Source organism: Podarcis cretensis (genome assembly GCF_951804945.1).
Source record: "Podarcis cretensis genome assembly, chromosome: 3".
Classification (NCBI taxonomy): domain Eukaryota; kingdom Metazoa; phylum Chordata; class Lepidosauria; order Squamata; family Lacertidae; genus Podarcis; species Podarcis cretensis.
Window position 1 is genome coordinate 17606595 of NC_137172.1, and position 13749 is coordinate 17620343.

The 13749-nt window shown below is 47.8% G+C and overlaps 1 protein-coding gene across 5 annotated transcripts in view; it reads right to left on the reverse strand.

Annotated features, from left to right (window-relative positions):
- SLC8A1 (solute carrier family 8 member A1) overlaps nucleotides 1-13749 on the reverse strand; it is a 299351-nt gene that overhangs the window by 247747 nt on the left and 37855 nt on the right. Inside the window, exon 1 of one of the 5 annotated variants that reach the window (XM_079968543.1) lies at nucleotides 11193-11301. The exons of the other annotated variants lie outside the window; for them this stretch is intronic. The gene's annotated coding sequence lies outside the window, so the exon portion shown is untranslated. Of the gene's footprint in view, nucleotides 1-11192; nucleotides 11302-13749 lie in introns of those variants that run through there. 5 annotated transcript variants of the gene reach the window in all.

Sequence of the window (13749 nt, forward strand, 5' to 3'; positions counted from 1 at the left end):
GATGAGTGCCACAACCCCAGAGTCGGTCACGACTGGTCAGGGGTCCCTTTACCTTTCGAACTGCCGACCTTCTGATCAGCAAGTCCTAGGCTCTGTGGTTTAACCCACAGCGCCACCCGCGTCGCTTCCCTTTGCTTAAATGCATCATTGCACAGATAATAACTTGCAGCTAGATTCTCTCCATGTTTACTTAGATGTAAGCTCACTAAATTCAACTGGAACTCCTCCACTGAAAATAAGCATACAGTATAGCCATAGCTTTACAACACTTGTGAAAAATACTCACAACTGGTTTTGTCATGACTCCAGCGGAGTGGTCCAGACCACCTCACGATGCACCCTAGCTGTCTTGGATTTATTTGGGACATAGAAGATATTATTAAGTGAGTGGGTTTTTTTAAGTCAATTCCAAATAATACAATAGGAAATAGAGAGGAAGGCAATGTCTTAGGCAATGCTGGAAAAATCCTAAACAGCTGGTCAACCAGCTGCCTTCAAATTTGGCTCTGACACCTAAGAATTTTGACCTACTTTCCATCCCTCTGCAGGGCTGATGTCTAAAAATTTGATGCTTGCTGCTATTTTTCCAGCTTTGCTGTTATGTACATTGTATACTGAGACAATCCAAGATGCAGTGGTTCTTGTAGCTTTGATGACATTCTGCCACATTGAGGTGTGTTGTGCATGTATGCCAACTATACAATACAGTTAATTAACTTCATGCAATATAATTAATCAGAGCTGCCACAAAAAAGGATTTTGTTTTCATCAGGGCTCAAACCGACTAGCAGGCCCTGCTGGTGAACCAACTGGCCCTGCTCATAGGTTTGGCATCAAGGTCAACCATCAAGGATGGAGGCATAAAGAACAGAGCCTTTTCTGTGGTGGCCCCACCTTTGTGGGAGCTCCCTTCTGCAGGAGCCACATCTGCCTTCCTTTTTAAAGCCTGTTTAAAAACCACTAAATACATTACTTTGTTCCCATCTGCTTTTAATTAATGATGTTGGGCTGGAGTTTTTAAATGTCCCTCTTCATTATTTCATATTACATTTTCTGTGGACTGCTATTTGAGTGGTTTTATCCTGCTGTTTTAGGCAATACTGAGCTAAATTGAACAAAGGTCTGACTTGGTAGAAGACATGTTCCTATGTTCCTATTTGTTTGTTTCAGAACTTATAGTCAGCTCTACATTCAAAGAGGATGTGGGTGGCGCTGTGGGTTAAACCACAGAGCCTAGGGTTTGCCGATCAGAAGGTCGGCGGTTCGAATCCCCGCGATGGGATGAGCTCCCGTTGCTCAGTCCCTGCTCCTGCCAACCTAGCAGTTCGAAAGCACGTCAAAGTGCAAGTAGATAAATAGTTACCACTCCGGCGGGAAGGTAAACAGTGTTTCGTGTACTGCTCTGGTTTGCCAGAAGCGGCTTAGTCATGCTGGCCACATGACCCGGAAGCTGTACGCCGGCTCCCTCGGCCAATAAAGCAAGATGAGCGCCGCAACCCCAGTCGACCATGACTGGACCTAACGGTCAGGGGTCCCTTTACCTTTACATTCAAAGAACACCAGAGCAGTACGCAAAAATTGAATATAAAACAGAATACAAACCATATTAAATGTGTGGTTGGCTTTTTTTTTTTTTTTTTTTGCTAAAAAAAATTAAATCAGCAATAATTAAAAGCTGGAGAAACAGAATGGACTGATTTAGGAAGGCCTGAGAGAGAGAAAAAGATAAGTTTGCAATAAACGACACTATTTTTATTGGTTGTTGCTATGGTCAATTATACTCAGACAGAATGAAAGGGTTAAAAATCTTGGATTTATTTTTTATTTAGACTTTGACCAAACTGCGGGAGGCAGTGGAAGACAGAAGTGCCTGGCGTGCTCTTGTCCATGGGGTCATGAAGAGTCGGACACGACTAAACGACTAAACAACAACAACAGACTTTGCTGGGTGACAGAAGGATAAGGAGGCAGGCGCCAGCCAAGCCTCCCCAGCGAGGGCGTTCCACAGGTGAGAGAGTACACAGGTGTACTATAATTACAATTAAAAGAATTGGCAATACAAGGAGCTACTAAAAATGGCTGTGCAGAAACCATGATGTGGATTTCTGCTAAAGCTTTCTCCAGAAAACATGCTAAGCATACAGCAGCTGTAACGCAGCCAGCATCTACACCAGAGATGTTAAACTGTGCTAACCTTGCCGTGAAGTGAGACTTCCAATTCACGTTGTTGCAGTAAATTCAGAGCTAGTTATAAAAGCTATGCTCACAGCACAGAAGCCTATTAGTTCTAAGGAGAAATCAGAAAACAGTTCAATCCTATATACATGTCAACTTGAACTCGGTGGGACTTACCCCCAGGTTAAGCAGGTACAGTATTGCAACTGAATTAGATTTACCCAATGAAATCCTTCTAACTAATTTCAGCCACACCATAGTTACTCCAGCAGCACGATGATAGAACAAGTCCAGTATAATTTATTATTATTATTATTATTATTGCAGACTTCTTGTGCTCAGACGATTTTCCTTCAAGGTAACTCTTTTGCTGCAAATATATAGTACATTCTCTGATCACGGATGAGAGAGCTGATCTGGTTGGGCGATAGGGATGGGGAAGGAATTCAACTCAGTTTGCATTTAAAGGAGAACATACCTAGCCATACCTTCTGAAATAACACGTGAACCAAAAAACACAGCCTTCCTTAGAAACAGGCATTCTTTTGAATTTTGAAATGCAGTTCTTCAGTCAAGTGATGGGTACAAAATTGTACACACTAGGTTAAACTATGCATAATTATGTATATATAGTGCAAGTGATGTAAGAGGATGCATTATATTGGAGAAAACTTTTGCAAAAAATATGTATTTCAAGAAAAATTGCATACAAAAATGTGTATATTAGGAAAAATTCACACTAAAATGCTGATGGAAGTAACTTAAGTGGCATATAAATTTTTGTTAAATCAATAAAATCATATGCTTGCTTCCCCAGCCTGGCCTGGCCTTTATGTCCCCATTTCCTCTGTTGTTTCTCTCAGCCTATTTCTGATAGCAGTGTCCTCATGAGAAGATCTTGCACCTGCCAACCCAGTTATTTGTATGGTGTCATAGAAATAAACTAATAATAATAATAATAATAATAATAATAATTAAAGCCACTGCAAATCTTAACTGGAACATTTCCAATTTGGGGACTATACAAACTGAGTCTTCCTACATTCCTGATTCAGCACTGAAATTCACCATTCCAAAACTCAGCCCCGCCCTGTAAGAATTGCATTGCTGCTGGAAGCTAATTGCATAAAATTGCATCTCCTGAATTGGCCTCACTCTGATCCCAAGCAGACAACTAATGACAACTCTGTTGCTATGGTAGGTTTCTCCTATAAACATTTACCCTTCTGGGCTCTTCCGCACCTCGCCCCAAAAATCACCAGGGAATTGAGATGGTTTTATCAGATGCTGGAGGAGCATATTATTAGCATAACCACAGTGATGCAAATTGGCAGACTTTACCAAATATGAGCATAGGCATGGCGATGCTGATAGATGCCAGTACTGCTAACTTTCAGCCATCCATTGGTGCACAGAGCATTACTCCCGCCTCCCTTCTTGGTCCTTTAACCTATCGCTAGCCTAGGAGTCACACGACATACATATGCAAACCTCTGCAATCTTCCCATCAATATGACTTCCATGGCACTGAAATCAAGCAAAAGGTGATATAAAAATAACCACCCAAACATTTCCCAAAAATGGGCAAAAGGCACTGGACTTCACTGAAGGCAACCCCGATGCAAAACATCTCAGGGCTATCTTATGTTTCCCGAACACAGGACATTTCAAAATGTTTAAACAATTATGAAACCATGACTGATCTTTTTGTTCTTTCTCTTTATATCACCGTGTCTGATTCTTTCTCCAGGAGCCTTTCAAAATAAAATCAGCAGCCAAAATGGAAAGGCAGCTGTGCATCTATGAACATTAGTTAATAGGTTAAATGTTTGGAACATCAGAGCATCAGGCAGGCAGGCAAAGCCGAGAACTTGGATGGATAAAAAAGCTATTTATTTATTTATTTATTTATTTATTTATTTATTTGCTTGCTTGCTTGCTTGCTTGGCACCCAAAGCAAATATTCCATCACCACTCTAGGTAAAGATAAAAGGTAATGGACCCCTGAACAGTTAAGTCCAGTCAAAAATGTTGCGGCATTCATCTAGCTTTCAGGCCGAGGGAGCCGGCGTTTGTCCACAGACAGCTTTCCAGGTTATGTGGCAAGCAGCTTCTGATGCAATGGGACACTGTAATGGAAGCCGGAGCGCACAGAAACACCATTTACCTTCCCACCACAGTGGTACCCTATTATCTACTTGCACTGGTGTGCTTTCAAACTGCTAGGTTGGCAGAAGCTGGGACAGAGCAACGGGAGCTCAGTTTGCACCAAGGTAACCCAAATTCTACGTCAAAGAAAGTTGAACAAGTCTAAATTATGCAAATCATTATGAACATTATGCTTATTTTGCAAAAATTTATTCAGCTAGGCATAAAGGAGGGGGAAGGAATAGTACAGAGAACCAGCAATGATACCTGTGTCACTTATTCAGTCACTGTTCCGGTTCTTGAATTTTACCACATTGCCCACACACTTTCAAGCCTTTATTCACAGCCTTAAAGACTAGAAATGTTTGGGTTTTGTTTTTAAATTAAGGCTGTGATTCTCAAGGAGCTGAATTCTGCACCCAGCGCCACTTTCGCTTGAGCATATGCTGAACTGCTTGTAGAACACTTAAAGGATCTGACTATATCGCAATGAGGTTTGGAGTAGAGTTTAATTTGTAAAAGGTTTTACAAATCTGCAAAATAATGTTTCTACTGTGGAAAGATGCAACGGCAGGACAGAATAGTAGGAAATTGGAGGCTGCGTCTGAATAAGTCTGTGCTCACCTTTCTGTGTGAATAGTAACAGACAAAGGCACGCTATCTACGTAATAGAGCCCAGAATCTGGTTCAGCATAGGGGCCCCACTTCTTTTGGCATGGTGTCCCAGATAATTGGACAGGAGTGTCAAAAGGAAATAATAGTGGCAGCAGATGAAAATTGGCAGCTACTTCAGCACTCAGAAGGAGCAGCCACAAAGCCCAATGCTAGCATTCACTGCAAGAATTACTTCAAAATGTGAAGCAGACCTCCTTAAGGATTTGAAGATTTGAACATATTCCATCAGCAGGTCATCATTTCCACTGGCTTTTCCACAGTCCATTTTGTAGGCCACTTCAAAACTCCTGTCATTTAAAGCCCTTAATGGCTCGGGGCCAGATTACCTGAAAAACCATTTCCTCTTATATGTACCTACTCAGAATTTGAGATAATAATAATACCCCCCCTCGCCAAAGGCACACACAATTCAAAGGCCATAGATTGTTTAATTAGCCAAAAACCTAAGAGATGAGGAATGTTTTTGCCTGGCTGGCACCTACAGATATGCAATGATGGCGCCAGGCAAGCCTCCCTGGGGAGAGCATTGCAGAAGCTGGGAGCCACTGCAGAAAAGATTTGTTCTTGTGTTGCCACCCCCTAGACCAGGGGTAGGCAACCTAAGGCACATGGGCCACAAGCGGCCCACAGGGATCGTTTAACCGGCCCACAAGCCGTCCACGAACTGAGTTGCCCGCTTGGCGAGTCCCCGCATGCTGCACTAAACTGGTGCAGCGGGGTGGAGACTCGTTTCCGTGGTGCCATAAATCGTGTCTGTGCATGTGCAGATGCTGGAAATTACAGCCATGCGTGCGCAATCCGGCCCACAGAAGGATCTCCACTGGAGTGAACTGGCCCAGGCGAAGTAAACCTTGCCGACCCCTGCCCTAGACCTTTTGTGGAGAAGGCTTCCAGAGAACTGTGAGTTATGGGGCAGCACACATATGCTATAAATAAACAAATATTGAATACATAAGGTTAGTGTTCTAATACTGTTCTTGTTTTCTTTGTAAGCTGCTTTGAGTACGATTTTAATAGAAATGTGAGGATTAAATACCTCACGGACCACCTCTCTCCCCATATGAGCCAACATGGACCCTGCAACCATCATCGGAGGCCCTTAGTCATGTGCCTCCTCCACAAGAGTTCCAAAGGATGGCAATATGAGAATGAGGCTCCCCATTCATGAAATGCTTCTCCCCACTTTGCGCCTTCAGCTTTAGGTGCCAGGCAGAAACATTTCTCTTCAACTAGGCCTTGGGCTGACTAACATTCTACGGCGTTTTAAATGTGTTTGTGGGAGGTTGGGGTTATTGGTTTGTTCCTCCTTTTTTATTTTGTTTTATTACGTATTTTGTGTTCTCGTTCGGATTTTTTATGTTGCGAAACATAAAATGAAGGGCACTATACAAATGAAGGGCACTATACAAATTTAATAAAGGCCACTAATATTAAAATCTGACTTGATCTAATTTTGCAGCCCCAACCAAGTGTGCTTACTAATAATTGGAGTCGCACTACATTTAAAGGGGTATGATAAGAATGAGAACCGTTGCACTCTGGTCCTGCTTGCCAGCTTCTGGTTGGCCACTGTGGGAACACGATGCTAGACTAGATCACCCTTTGGCCTGACCTAGTAGGGCTATTTTTATGCTCTTTAGAAGAAGAATGCCTTTTATGATTATTTATCTAGCACTCAGATATTTTAAAAGTGCAAGGAGCCATGTCCCTGCCCCAAGGAGTTTGCAATCTAGCAGCTCTATGCAACAAAGTTGTCCCATTAGAAGAAGAAGAAAAGTTTGGATTTGATATCCCGCTTTATCTCTACCCAAAGGAGTCTCAAAGCGGCTAACATTCTCCTTTCCCTTCCTTCCCCACAACAAACACTCTGTGAGGTGAGTGGGGCTGAGAGACTTCAAAGAAGTGTGACTAGCCCAAGGTCACCCAGCAGCTGCATGTGGAGGAGCGGAGAAGCGAACCCAGTTCCCCAGATTACGAGTCTACCGCTCTTAGACTTCCACACCTGCACAACAAAACTTTCCCCTTCCTCTACCACTGTGCCCATCCCCATCTGTTCTGGTGTCACCTTCCCCCACCCCTCCGGAGCAGATTTGGGGAGTGTGCATGAGGAGAAAGCTCCACTGTGCAGGTAGAAGCGAATGGGATAACTTCATTGTACGGTAACCCTGTAATTCAAAGCAAATGAGACAATACTGAAAGGAAAGAAAAAGAAAGAGAAGGGGAAGGAATACGTGCTTATTTCAGTCAAGCCTCCTTAGGCTTGGTTGCAATATAGTCTTCACAGAAAAGGTGGGTTTTGAGGAGTACAAGAGGTGGAGCCACGAGACATTCTGGGAGGGACTTCCAGGCATGAACGGCAGCAAAGAAAGGGTAGATTTATTTGAGGGGAACAGGAGGCCTTCAGGTGGGTAAAGGTGGTGCACCTGGAGGAGTGACAATTTTGGGGTGGAGAGACACAGAAGCAGTAAGTGTGCTTTCTGAATAAACAAGCATAGCATCAGAAATCTGTTCTTTTTCTACTGAGAGAGTACATGAGAAACCTCGGGATGCTCAGCAGATGCTATATATAAAAATGCTGATAGCTCAGTTGGTAGAGCATGAGACTCTTAATCTCAGGGACATGGGTTTGAGTCCCATGTCGGGCAAAAGATTCCTGAATGGCAAGCAGTTGGACTAGATGACCCTCGTGGTCTTTTCCATCTCTATGAAATAGTCAAAACTGGTATAAAACAAGTTCTATGAGTATCATTATTCTTAGCACACCCAGAACCAAGAAAGACAGTGAACACTGCTTGCTGACATGCCTGTCTTCATTTTTCCATGCTGCCCTGGTGCAGCACACAGATATAGCAGTGGCCAGGTGAAAGACAAAATCAGAATCTTAATTTATCAGGACTACCAGATAATGCCAGAAAGTGGGCTATCTCTGTCACATCAAGGCTAGTGATTTCTCTAAGCAGTTCTGAAGAAAAAGGAGGAGGAGTGTGGAAATCAAATAACAGTATTGGGAACCAAGATAAAATGTTTAAATGCCCAATATTTACGGCTGCAGATTTTGTGGCACTCGGCACTGAATGCAATTGTATGCACATACAAGGGAGCAGTGGCAAGAGATGCGCATTGGAACTGATAAGGCAGAAGGCAAGAAGCCTGAACGGTAGGTGGAGCCAATGACAGGCAGAGCCAACTAATTCTTGTGTTGCCGTCCTCTTTGCTGAGTTCTGCAAGGGCAACACTGAGAAGGAGGAAGCTGACAGGTTGTGCCACCCCCTGAGCTGGTTGTCAGTAAGAAGGCAAGCAGGTGGGGGCTGGCCAAGCAAATACTGGAGTTGGTGGGGCACTGCCCCCTTTGCCTTCGCTGCATCATGGGAGTAAACCCCACTGTGAACTCCATGGGGCTTTTTCTGAAGATGCATGCATTGTATTGGGCTGCCTATGTTGCATTTTCTAGGCACTACAACGCCTGGCTTTTTAAATAAAAATAAAAAACTGAAGCACCTGGAATCTTTCCAACATTGGTGCTTTAAGCATCTGGCCGGTTGCTGTCAAAACGCTGAACTAGGCGGACTGCTAGGCTAAGCCAGCCAGCACTCAATTCCGATGTTTTCTGACACAGAAGGACACAGAAGGACCCTGAGGCTCTGGGAACCCCTGATATGGGGTGCCAGAAAGAACGGCTTCGTCCCATGGGAAGAAGGATCTGGGCAGCTCCACAGAAAAGTGTGGAGCTGGGGTAGTAGATTTTAGCATTATAAAAAAAAACAGCCTCCTGAACACCTTAGGAATATACTTTATAAAATTTGTTCAGGTTGCAGAAGGATTCGGCAGATGGAAGTGGGAGAAAAAAAATGTCACTGAACCACCTAGCTGATTAAAGATGATGAGAAGACAGAAAGAGAGAAATCGGTCTTGCGCACCTGGATAGATTTGAACAGACTGCCTATAAAGCTGGAACAAAGAGAGCAGCAAAATTAATTGCATCCACTAGAGCTAACCCTTTTGTATGTTATTATGGCTTTCCTTCTTTTTAGAAAGTAAGGCTCTTCCCCCATCTGTTTACAGGATTGGTAGTGTGTTTTGGCAGTTTGCTACTACTATACAACCTACCCCTGTTGGAAAGGTTGCTTTGCACAACCAGGATATTAAAGAATCAGCCAGGCTGCTATTAAAGAATTAAACTAAAACTACTGGTAAGATGCATTCATGCCTCCACCTAGAAGATGAAACCTACGCAATGTGTTTCTTGACAATAATGGAGTTCCTAATAGTACGAATCCCGCATTGCTTGGAAAGAGAATTAGAACTCAATCAGGGCTGCAGGTGTCTCTAATTATTTACTTTGCCTGAGGAAGAGACTTAAGTAAATATCTAAAGGGAAAGTGTGTGTTGTGGGGAGCCAGCGAATTTGCTGTGCAGGAAAAAGAAAAATCGATTTTCGTCCAACAGCAAACATGCTAAATCAAGCAAAATTAACAAGTGCTACAAAGGCAGCAGTTTGCTTTTGCTTGTCAGACTGAGCAACTGTTGTGGAAAAATGAAGAAAATTAGAGTGAGCCCCCGTGGAAGAACATTTTCCAGTTAACCCTCTACTTGCTCCCATGCTGTGCTTGAGAAATGGCATTTTCTCATCACTATGCTTTCCAACCTCTCTCTAACATGCTGTTTTTTTGTTCCAGGGTCTTCACTATATTTCTCCCCGCTACCATGCCTTGCTCATTAGAAACCTTGTGTGATGTACAATTAGGGCTATTTCGGAGGTGCCTTTCCCTTGCTGAAAGTCTGCAGGTTTTGGTATGTGCGGAGCTCTCTCTCCCCACCCAGGCACACATGCACAAGTTCAGCACTCCTTCTTCTGACAATCTGCTTCAAGAAACACCTGCAGATGCTTTCGGACAGCATGTTGCTCGAAGCCACTTGGGCTACTTCTTTTGCTACTTCAAGCACCTTGCTGGAAATAGCCATCTCTAACCTGCACTTCTACATACACGGCAGGGAGTACCATGCAAACACTCACCCACAGATCCCCAGCATGGCTGGCGCAAGGCTAAAAGCCACCTTCCCACAGCCATGGAAACTATAGCGGTGCTGCTACAGCCGTGAATGGCTCCACTATGGCTTTTCGTGTCTGCGTCTCCCCCATCTCTTTGTAGTTAAATGCTTTAGCACATTTAAGTCAATGCCACGATTAAGAAAAAATTAAAAATGCAGCCGCAAAGAGACTATTTGCAGGAGACGCGAAAGGCTCCCCCTTTGCACCCCAAGGTTGTCATCCCACAGTTGCTTAAGTTCAGGGGAGGCTCAAGGAAGGAGATGTGCACCTCAACCATGCAGGAAGGCAGGGTGATGCCCATAAGCACACTCCACCCCACCCACCCATGCAGTGGTCCCAATGCAGCTGTTCTATCCATCTGCTACCACACTGACCTATGTAGGAGGGAGCGGCAGGGGCATGGAAAGGGAGATTCGTTTAGGTGGGTGTGTTCTGTAGTCATGCTAGAAAGAGATACCTGGATCCCGATAGCCTCTGGCTTATCCCTCTACCAGGACACCTCTCCCTCCCTCCCACCCACTTTGAGGGCATCAGCCCTTTCCTCCCCATCGCTGAAATGAGATGCAAGAATCGCACGAGGTTCCAAGCTATGGTTTCTCTCCCTTTCCAGGCAAACTCTGGTTTCCATCCAGAACCGTGGTGTCTGCACACACGATCTCTCTCTCTTTCAACACACACACACACACACACACACACCGCTTTTCCTTTGCTGGTCACAGAGCAGCTGCTAAGAATAAGACGGCGAGTTTGTCTAGAAACTGCAGCGTTTTTTAAAATAATAATAATCATCATCCTCTTCCTGATACCCTCTGCCACCGGCGCAGTCTCCACCCCTCTGCCTCCCATTTACTGCGGGAGAGGGGTGCCCTTTCCCTGGCTGAAGACGCCCAGCGCCGTTCGCTTCCCCTTCCACACAAAACCAATCACACCCCAAAAGCCACCCGGGCGGGTTCCTCTCCCTCCCGCCGACGGAAGAGGGAAATACGAATCTCCGCTCCCAGCCATTCATCATGCCGGCTGCAGCGCTGTCAATGGAGCGGACACGCCAGAGGCAGCCACCGCCGCTGCCGCTACAGCAGCATCCTCCTTCTTCATATATACTGAAATCAGATTTTTAAATATATATATATATACATATATTTACCTCCTCTGCAGCAACAGGTCCCTCCCTCGGTCGCCGGGGAGATCCCTGCAAGCAACACGAGGTGCCTGGGAAGTTCCCACCCTGGGCAGCCACGCAGGAGCAGCGGGAGGAGGGGAGAGAGGGTGGGCCAAGGGGGCGTGTTTGCGGAGAGGCGCGGGCAACACACACAAACCACACACACACACACACACACACACACACACACACACACACACACACACACACCGGGATAGGGAACCTTGCCTAAGGAGGTGGACCAGACTTAAGCATCCCTAAGCATCCCGCCTGGCGCCCCCTCCCCAACCCCACCCCATCACTCGTTTCTCTCTCGGAGCATCTCCGAGGAAGGACATCTCCGCACCCCACATCTCCCTGGGAGCTGGTCCTCGGGAGCCCCCCCCCCCCCAGCTCCTGGCCAGGCACCCTCGCCGCTTTTGCAAGATCAGCTTTGGAGCCCAGCGCCTTCTCTCTCCCCCCCCCGCCCGGTTACGCTAGTGCTCCCCTCCCCTCTCGAGAAGGCACATTTCCGCACTGCAATGGGTGTGGGGTCCTCGGCACAGGTGCTGCCTGCGCGTGATGGCTGCCCACCAGCCAGCCGAGGGGAGACGGAGAAGCCATCGGTCCCTCTCGGTCCATTCATCCCTCCTCCTCCTCCGTCCATGCACCCAGCCGCTCTTTGCAAGGTGCCCGCCCGCGCTCGGAGAGGTCGGGCGAGCGCGCGCGGCAGGCGGCGAGGGCCCCCCCGGAGGGGCGGCGGAGGCTCCTGCCGGGTCGCTCCTGGCCACCGAGCAGCCCTGTCGGCGGGACACAAAAGCCTCTTCCTGCTTCCGCTCCTTACCTACCTGCAGACAGACTTGCTCCCCGGCAGGCTGGCTGGTTGTGGGCAGGAGTAGGCAAGCGCCGCCGCCGCCGCTGTTGCTACTCGCCTTCCTTCAGCGGGTCCGCTTCTTCCTCCCGCCGCCGGGCCCCCCTCCTCGGGTGCCGGCGATCACAGAGAGCCCGCCGCGGCCGGCAGCGCCACCTCCACCCCCGACGCCGCCTTGACCATATCTGGAAAGCGCCGAGCGCTCGCGCCCCATGCAGCGCGGCGGCGGCGAAGAGCAGCAGCCGGCGCCCCCTTGGAAGGAAGGAGTCGCGGGCGAGGGAGCCGGAGAGCGAGCGAGCGAGCGAGCGAGCAGACAGACACGCGCCCAGCGAGGAGGAGGAGGAGGAGAGGCGGCGGCGGCGGCAACAGCAGCGAGGAGAAAAGGCGGCGAGCGGCGTCCCCTCAGAGCGCGGCGGGGCCACGAGCGAGCTGCCTCCTCGGCGCGCCTTCCCCGCCTCTCCTTCGGCTTCGGCGGTGTCCCTGCGCTCCTGCTCCGACGCTGGAAGCAGCGGCAGCAGCAGGCAAGCAGCCCCTCCTCATGCTGCCCTGGGTGGCGGAAGGGACAGGCGGGCCAAAGGGTCGCCGCCGCTCGCCTTTCCCGCGCGTTTCTCCACTTCGGTTCGACTTTGGGACTCGAAGCGCGCCGGCGGCGGCAGCTCCCTGAGAGAGAGAGAGAGAAAAAGAGCGAGCGGCTTCGCCTCTTTTCGACTGGCTGAGGGAGCTCTTTCCCGGATTTCCTCTCGGCGCTACCACGGCTGAGGGAGCCGCAGCTTGCTTGCTCGCTCGCTCGCTCTCTTGCTCGCTGAGGGAAGGTGGCGAGGTGCCAGTCAGCGCTCCAGCCCACCCCCTCCGCGCGGACGGACGCACACGCGCACCTTATCAGCATGCAAGATCCTCCCACCCCCGTCCCCAGACTCGCCACGCGCCCTGCACGCGCGTGGCTGCTGCTGCTGCTGCTGCGGGGGAGTTTTCGCCAGCGACACGCGAGAGCGGTGCTCCGCCTGAACGTGTGAATGAATATACCTGTGGCGCTCGCTGGGTGGTTTTTGCAGGAAGGCGGATGTGAGTGAGCGTTTCTTCCTTCCTAACGTGGCGTGTCACCTGTGCACAGAGATGTTCTACCTGTAGAGCGTTGTTTTCCTTTGTTCGATTAATTGTGGTATTTATATCCCGCCTTTTCTTCAAGGAGCTCAAGACAGTTCTCTGCTCTCAGCTTCATCCTCGCACAGCAGCCCTGCGAGGTTAGTTATGCTGAGAGTCAATGGCCAGATTGTTCCTCCAAGTGCTATTACTGATGTAGAGCTGCATACACAGTCAAGCTGCGGTCTAGCCTGCAAGCAAATACAAACATACGAACCACATATGCCTGTTTTCGCTCAAGTTGGAGTTCCTCATACGACATTCCCAGACCATACACGTACATAGCATGAACACAAATCCTTCCACATCTCGGCCAGTTGTGACTTGCCACAAGTGCCTGCACTTGTTGGGTGTGCACAGTGCTGAACTGAGCAAGAGTGCAAAAATCTCCAGCACTCCTTAGCTCACAGCTCACACTCTTTTAACTGTGACACGAAAAAGCTTATCCAGTTATGCGAATGTATGTTGAGCACTCCACCAGAGGCACTTGTTCCCTTGCCCTACTTTCCTGTCCTATCTCTACCCTAAGGCACCAATAATCTAGAAGAGGGA